The following is an 8,927-nucleotide window of genomic DNA, read 5'->3' as shown; positions in this document are numbered from 1 at the left end:
TTAATATTTTGGGTTTTGGACCTATGCTTAAAAATTGTATGCATACAAAATTCATTAAACTAAAGTTCATTAATTAAGTGTAGATCTTTGACAGAGCAACTGATTTGACAAATTAAATCAACTTAAAAAATAAAGTTTACTGAACTAGAAATTTTAAGTTAAATGTACTATTTTTGTTCAGCTAATTTTTTTTCCGTTCGCGCCCTTTGTTTACACGCAAACGGAGAACTCGCCTCTGAATCAGATTTTTTTTAACTCTGGCTAATCTTTGGTTACACGGTTGCATGTAAACTGAGACAAACGGATGTTTAGGCAGCCAACGTCACAGAATGCGCTAGAGCTCGCATCTATGTCAAAAGTGCAACCTTGTTCAAAAGAGGAACAGGAAGTGATTTGTTGCTGTTTTCGGGATTCTGATTGGCTTACGTGGGCTTGAGCTTTTCGTTACACCGCCACCTAGAAGTTTGGCATGCCCTGAGGGCATATATACCTGGGTACATGTCAATTAACACTTTTCTGAAAACTGACATGTGTGCACAAAGTTATTTTTGAAACCGGAGAGGTTGAAATGTCTGTTTATGAAAATAGCCGCTCATGTGTAAACGTAGTCTTAATAAAGACTACTAATGCCAACTTGATTTGTCTGCTACACTCACTAAAGGTTCTATGTTAATACAACTTAACCTGTTTAGTTTCATATCTATATAAATGACGGGATTGCGTATGACATCACAATTGTGAAGCCACCGTGCCGCCATATTGGTAAGCCCCAACATTCTATTAAATCAATGAACGTTATCAGATTTTAATGATAAAACATCACTTCACTACTCTCCATTTTAATATCTGAAGTCTCCCTGTACATTATTACAACGCAAACATCCTAATCATGTTCCTAGTTATTTACTGAATGTTGTATATTTTGCTTTTTAAACAGTAAGTTACTAAACATTCATCTTCATTACAGTATCAGATCAGCGGACAGATCACAGCATATTTAGTATTAGAGCCCGACTGATATATTAGCAGCCCGATATTATCGGCCGATATTAGGCATTTTCCAATCTATCAGTATCGGCATTCATAATGGCCGATAAATGAATATTAAAAAAAAAAACCGGATGAAACAGCCTTCAACCATGTCATGAGTGTTGCCGTTGTATAGTTTGTCCACCAGAGGGCACTCTACAACCTCCCTGTTGGCAACACTCGTGTATAACGCGTCACACATCCTGCAACCTGCTGATCATGCCAGAGTTAGGCAGAGAGAACAACGGATAAGTGAGTTCATGGTGAGTTGGTCACGAGACAATAAAAGAACAAGTTTCTAAAATGCATTATCATATTATTTAAGTTAAAACTCATAAATAACTACAAATAACTAATGTTAGGGAAATCTGTTAATGTTTTGTGTCGCGTTTCTGAAATCAAAAAAATATCGGCCGATATATCGGAATATCGGATTTTAAAACCAACAAACATTTGTATTGGTATCGGCCTTCAAAATCCTTTATCGGTCAGGCTCTATTTAGTATTAATGACAAACATGCTCATTTTGAAATCATAATAATTTATCATTCTTTGTACAGTATGTGCATGCAATAATTTGCTGGTTTTGTAATTATGTTATCTTTACAAGTTACCTAAACTTATTCAGAGAAAAAATGGTGACCGTGTAGCTTACTGTCAAAAACCACACATACCTGTTTAATTAACAGAATGCAGCAATCACCTTAAGGTTTTTTATAAATCCTTTATCCTGCCCAACCAAAACATTGCAAATAACACCAAAATTAACAATTAATGTACGTACACACATCCTTAAAATTAACCTTGTGTGACTGATACGTTCTAAACTGGGTAAATTTAGATAATTATTTTGAATGTAAGTCAATGATGCCCTTGGTTGGGTATACCAAGATGGCCGCTCGAACTCTGCACTGGCTTCACCTCACACTGTTACGTAAAGCGTTCAATGCGCAATCCAGTCATTTATATATATATATCATTTATATAGATCTGTGGTAAAAACTAAAATTATTTACTGTAGTGCAACCGGTTTTCATGCAATTTTCCAATAAAGTCAACTAATTTGGGTTAAGAATGTAAAAATTAATATATATATATATATATATATCATATCATATATATATCGATTCCAAAATGTACCCTTAAATGAACATTTATAATGTATGGTATAAAATATATAAAAGTTAGTCAGGTAATATTAAAGGGGGCATATTATGAAAATCTGACTTTTTCCATGTTTAACTGCTATAATTGTGTCCCCAGTGCTTCTATCAACCTAGAAAATGTGAAAAAGATCAACCCAGTAACTTAGTTTTGGTAAACCATTCTCTGCAAGCATGTGAAAAAATAGGTCACTGTGATTTGGCTCCTATTGTGATGTCAGAATAGGATAATAGCGCCCCCTTTATCTGCACTTTATCTGATAATTCACAGCACAATTGAGTTTCAATTGCAACAAACCACCATTATGGTGATCAGTGTTTGCATTTCAGCAGCTCATTTGCATTTTAAATGACACACCCATACGGAAAACTATTGCTCAGACTTAGATTAAGATTTCGTTTACATCTTAAAGAAATCTCATAATATGTCCCCTTTAACATAAATTATCTTAGAAATTTTTGCAATGACTTTTAAAGAATTGGTGTCAAGGTGAGTTTTAGTGAACGTATGAAGTCAGTTCTCCATACACTGAAAAAAAAATCCTTTCAATTTACGTAATTTTAATGTGTACATCGGTCCCACATGATCCGATTGTTTAAAACCAAAATAATTTTCTCAAATTAATTTTTATGTGTCAGACCAAAACATTTTAATTACTTTAAGTAGTCTAATAGAAATATATTGACTCAAAGTGCTATTTCTCTTTACTATAACACATTTATTTTTTAATGTTTAAGTAATTTTATTATGTAAGGGGACTAGATTTTCATCTCTAATTCCAACATGCTTTTTTAATGCTTATATTATGGGATTATGTAACTCTAAAGCAATTTCATTATGTCTCTGGCACCAGAATAATCATCCATAATTATCCAAATGTTATTTATTTTTTTTTAAATACATTTGCATTGGCATAAAAAGCAATGAGTTTTGTACAAATGTTTAGTGATATTGAGGCAAACCACTGCTTTCAGATCATCAATTCAACTACATCATTACACATTAATTCATTAACAGTCAATAACTATTACAACAATCAGCACATGCAGTACATACATAAAGGGGCAATTTCCCAAACAGGTTGTAGATTAATCCATGACTAGGCCCTAGTTATATTAGGATATTTTTACAAAAATAAAGTTTACAAACAAACCTACCTTACAAAAACAACACTGGAGTACATCTTTAGACAAAACAGTAACACTTTACAATAAGGTTCATTAGTTAATATTAGTTAATGTATTAACTAACATGAACAAACCATGAGCAATATATTTGTTACAGTATTTATTAATCTTTGTTAATGTTAGTTAATATAAATAAAGCTTTATTTGCTTGTTCATGTTAGTTCACAGTGCATTAACTAACATTAACAAAATTTTAATAAAAGTATTAGTAATTGTTGAAATTAACATTAACAAAGATGAATAAATGCTGTATAAGTGCAGTTGATTATTAGTTCACATTAATTAATTTAGTTAACTAATGTTAACTAATGAACCTTATTGTAAAGTGTTACCGACAAAACAATGGCACTGATATATGGCATTGCAAAAGTCTGGGACTAGGAAAAGCCCCATCTTGAAACTGACCCAAATGTTTAAAATAGTTACTATCACAGTAGATTTAGACGTGCTAAAGCACAAACACTGCATTCCAAAGAGACATGCAAAACAGTAAGTACTATTATTTATAAAATGGATTTACAAACTGGAAAATATCAATCCTTCAGAAAGTCAGAGCTACAGCATTTGTATAAACTGTTAATCAAAGATTCAACAAAAACAAAATTCAACAACCATTTCCAAAATCGACTCTGAGCAGCAAACTGTTAATGTATTAATAATAGAAAACACTTAAAACAGATAAAAAATTCAAAAATGAGCAGCACAGTCTTTCTGATCCTTTCACTGAAAGAAACTGTTCATTAAAGTTACTCTCAATGAAGTTTGGATTTCCTCAAAAATAAAGCGGAGATCAGGATAGCTCAGGATTAAGGCATACATCAGCTCAAACACGATGTTGCAACACCTTCATGGCTTCCAAGACTATACAAATATCCTCTTCTTCATCACAAGAAGCATGTTGTTTGAGAGCACAAATCCCAACATTGGTGTCTTCAAATGACCTCACTGATGCTGACTTCATCCATGCCCTGTACAAAACAAACAAATGTAGTTAAAGAAACAGAAAAAAGGTTACTGTTACAATAAAAGTGTCATTGGAAATTAGTACAATGCAAACAAATATAAATGTAAGTATACAGACCCATGTGCATTGCCACAGCATGTTACAATTGGTAACAAATACATGGGTTACAAAGCAAGGCAGCTGCACTGTCCACTGCTCTGGGTGTGTGTGTGTGTGTGTGTTCACAAGGGATGCTCCGATCGATCGGCCGATAATGGCATTAAATGACTCAATCGGTGCTCGCTAAATCTGCCGATCTCATTAACCAATCTTTCTGTTTACTTTTGTCATCAAAAGGATCCTGAATGTGGCTGCAATTAAAGACATTTTTTACGTAGCACAAGCATTTTTACAACCCTTTGCTCATGTGCGGCGTGCAGATTTGTATGTCTCTCTTTGCCTTTACAGAGATATGCGTATTTTCTATGAGTACGTGCTCCGGTCAACAGCGCGAGGCGTCTTCACATCCCCATCAAACAGCGTATACAACACATATCTATCACGGACAATTGCATCCTCATGCCAAAAGTTTCTTATTTGCATGCGTTTTAAAGTTTTGAGCGTTTAAACTTTTATTTTCCTCACAGCTGCTTGTCTGCGTTCAGCCGCCGCCCACACACAGCAGCCTGTCATCAGTGCACGTGAAGAGAGCGATCTCTCTCTCACGTCTTAAAGCTGCAGTAACCTAATTCATCTCTCAATAAAATCACTCTCTGCTCTTGACTAAAGAACTTTTGTACTTCATACGAATGCGTGTATATTTAATTAATACAGTAAAGTCTGTGAAGTGTTTTATTTTCAGTACTTTTAGGAGACATAAGCCTTTTTAAAGCCATATTAAATTTCTCTATGCAGAATAAATATTTGTTGTGCTTATTTATTTGAGTCACTCTTAAAACAATAATATACCTAATTACTGCAAGTAATATAACAAAGGCAACATCCGTGGTATTATTTTATCTAGAAAAAAATGTAACAGTTACAGTCATCAAAGAGCTTGCATATCAGCTTTAAAAAAATCAGAATCGGTATCGGCTGATCACGAAGATTACAAATCGGTGATCGTATCGGCTGCAAAAATCCTGATCGGAGCATCCCTAGTGTTCACTACACTGGAATGAGTTAAATAAAGAGGCCACGTTTCGAGTGTGTGCTACCACACCTGACAATCACATCAAAAGTGAATTCTTTCATTTTCTCACTCTCATGTTGTTACAGGCCTGTATAAATGTCTTTGTTCTGATAAACATGAAGGAAGATATTTATTTTGAGAAATGTTTGCAACCAAACTGTTCATGAGCCCCATTCACTTCAATAGTATTATTTTTCCCCACTATGGAAGTGAATGGGGCTTATGATTGGTTTGGTTACAAACATTCCTCAAAATATCTTCCTTAGTGTTCATCAGAACAAAGACATTTATACAGGTTTGTAACAACATGATAGGGAGTAAGTGATGAGAATTTTTATTTTTGGGTGAACTATCCCTTTAAATCTTCCCAGGTGTTTTAATGACCCGTGTGCCAAAAGACGTTCTGTACTTCCAACAATGTTTACACATTTTTTATGTCTATGAATCTATATTACTTACTTCTGTCATTTGATCATTAATTGTTTGAAGTCTTTTTGCTAGCTGTCATCCTTTCTGATAGAAGAGTTTCGTCAGGTTTTTGGATTGGAGGTCCAGGTGACACGCAGGAACACAAGACAGTAGTGATTCTTTAAATTCAGCATTTATCTGAAAACAAATTAACCAACCATTGTATATTTGAGTACTGCGAGTAAAAGAATAATAATTGTATATTAGTTACAAAAATAAGATATAGCTCCTAACAACAGTACAAAAGTGAAAGAAATGACTTACCAATGCTGTGTAGCGCATGAAAGGATGATGGACCTACAGTATAAGAGGAAATATTCAGAGGTGAAATCAACACATAACCTCAAATGATGAAGGTCACACATACACAGAACAATAATGAAATAAGTATTATATCTGTCATAGGACGCAATGTTGGACAAAATGAGATCTTAAAACACGGTTTTCTTCTGAAACGTCAGCTTTAAGGTGTGGCACTTCAAAGCGATTTTTTTTCAGTGAATATACCAGACGTCACGCGAGACATTTTAAAGAGCTTTTTCTAATAGAATCAAGTGTTGCTCGTGGCGTAGCGAAGTCATGAATAACTGACGCGGGTCTGTTCATCTGATTAAGCAGACCGTTTGTTTCATACGCAATGTCATTATTAATTTAGTCAATTGATATCATCTGGTAAATTACTTACATGGATAACGTTACTCTGGACAGAATAACTTTTGGTTAGCGTTTTATTTGTCCTGATACGTTTCCATAGAACAGCTGAGTAAAAAGTGCCTCAAAAGTCAACTCAAAGCTGACAGTTTTCAACTCGGATAAAACTACCAAACGTGAAATAACGTTAAACAGCTGACATTTTTAAAACGCTGTGTTTTTCTTCATGAGCTTGACTGACTGTTAACTTACTCCACCAACCTCCTCCAAACTAATATTTACTACAAGTCATTGCAATGGCTACATATTGTAAACAAAAATAGTCTATCTAGTGAAGATATATCACGTATGAAGCGAACATAAATAAATAATAGAACTTACTTTAATAACGTGGTGTCCGTCTGAGAGAGTTCTTCTGACTGACTGACTACTGCTGAGTCTTCATTTTGGCGCCCAAAACAAACGATCTTTATTCTTCTTTTATGGCAATCGATGTCCTTCTCATTGAGCTATACTGCCCCTGCTGCTCAGGAGGTGCCGTTTTGTGTCCAAACGCAATTTTATTGCTTTAAGTATTCAATTCAATCAATTTTAATCAATGTGAGAATAATGTGTTCATTTTACATTCAAACAAAACATTTTAATCCTAATCAATTAAATTATGTTTACACAAGGAATATAAATATTTTGTGTTGCATATACATGTTTATTTTATTTAAATTCAAAGACCCACTAAGTCCATTTTTCCTATCAAAATAACCACAGAGGTTTATCATATTAATCATAAAAAATGTATATTATCATAGAAACACTAACAACCATAAAATGTCTATGTTTTGTCTTTATTTTCAAAACTATATATATATATATATATATATATATATATATATATATATATATATATATATATATATATATATATATAATATATATATATATGAAGAGTTTGGTTCCAAAACGCGATAAACCCCATTTTTGAAAAAAATGAGTTACTGCCAAAATCAGTATTATATCAGGTCAGTAGTTAAAAGTAAATTCTTAATTTTACGCAAAATCCAATATCCGCCGTGTTATTCTGTCATCTTTTCTCCTTTTTTTCCCAAAATGCGATAAACGCCACTGCTCCTTTTTTACAGAACGCAATAAATCCATTTCTGATATTACAGCCCACCAGCCACGCAATGTAAACAAACAATGGCGGACGCGCTGAGTCCACGGAGTCCTAGTTTTCCTCATCTACTTTGTACTTCGTGATCAACAAACAAAACAAAATAATACTTTAATTGCATCGCTAAACCTGTGATGGTTTTCTGTGATGGGAAAGAAACGTAAGCCATCAGCATCAATAATTTCCCTGTGAGGCACTCGGGAGGCGGCCGCTTGTTCTCCCGACAGCATCAAGCTTCTCATGCTAACACATTGACCCCAGATGATCTTATGAAAAACTTTACATAATTTTACTCAAAGTCAACGAAAATCGAGCAGGACCAAAAACATTTTACAGATGATCTCTGTGAAAGACGTTAAGCGACGATGTCAAGTAACCGCAATGACAGGGTTCTTAATATGACAAAGTAAGTGTTTTGATTAATGACATTAATGTTTATATTTTTAATTAGTGTGTACAACTAGTCAACTAAATGAATATAACATGGCAAAGATGAATGCACATTTATATAGGCTATTGATTCAATAGATTTATATCATTTTGAATAAAAACGTCATGGATTTATTGGAAAAAATTATCCGTTTTTATAATAAATCTTTGAAAATCAACTTATGGATTTGAATTTTTAATGTTATTATAACCTAAAGATGCTATGTGAAAGTTTGTAACAGAAAATAGTGGTTTTCATCTATATATTAGGGCCGGGACTCGATTAAAAAAATTAATCTAATTAATTAGAGGCTTTGTAATTAATTAATCTAAATTAATCGCATTTTAATCGCATATAAATATTTGACCTGAGAACATTAAGAAGTAATTTTTTACATGGATTTTAGTATACACTCTTAGAAAGGATGTGTTAATTTTATACACATCATTGTGCTGTAAGCTTTTAACACATTATGTGTAATTTTAACACATTATGAGTCATTTTGTCTTGATTTTGTGTTCAAGTATAACACATGTTGTGTTAAAAGTAACACAAAATGTGTTGTTTCAATAATAACACAGAGATGGGTGGATTCCAGGACGACGCAGTTAGTGTGTTGTCCCAGAATCAACACTAATGTGTTGTTTTTAACACATTCGTTCTTAGAGTGTACCATGAATAATGACTGAATACAA

General features: G+C 33.4%; 1 long non-coding RNA gene across 1 annotated transcript; it reads right to left on the bottom strand.

The window, feature by feature from the left end:
• Positions 1-3,394: 3,394 nt before the first annotated feature.
• Positions 3,395-7,369, bottom strand: LOC141363537 (uncharacterized). Its single transcript, XR_012369049.1, has 3 exons — positions 7,016-7,369; positions 5,975-6,280; positions 3,395-4,348 (listed from the first exon to the last, which is right to left on the bottom strand). It is a non-coding gene; the product is annotated as an uncharacterized lncRNA (long non-coding RNA).
• Positions 7,370-8,927: the final 1,558 nt, after the last annotated feature.

The sequence above is a fragment of the Misgurnus anguillicaudatus genome, chromosome 3, assembly GCF_027580225.2.
Source record: "Misgurnus anguillicaudatus chromosome 3, ASM2758022v2, whole genome shotgun sequence".
NCBI lineage: Eukaryota > Metazoa > Chordata > Actinopteri > Cypriniformes > Cobitidae > Misgurnus > Misgurnus anguillicaudatus.
The sequence above is the reverse complement of the archived record's forward strand: the minus strand, read 5'-3'. Positions and strand labels throughout refer to the sequence as shown.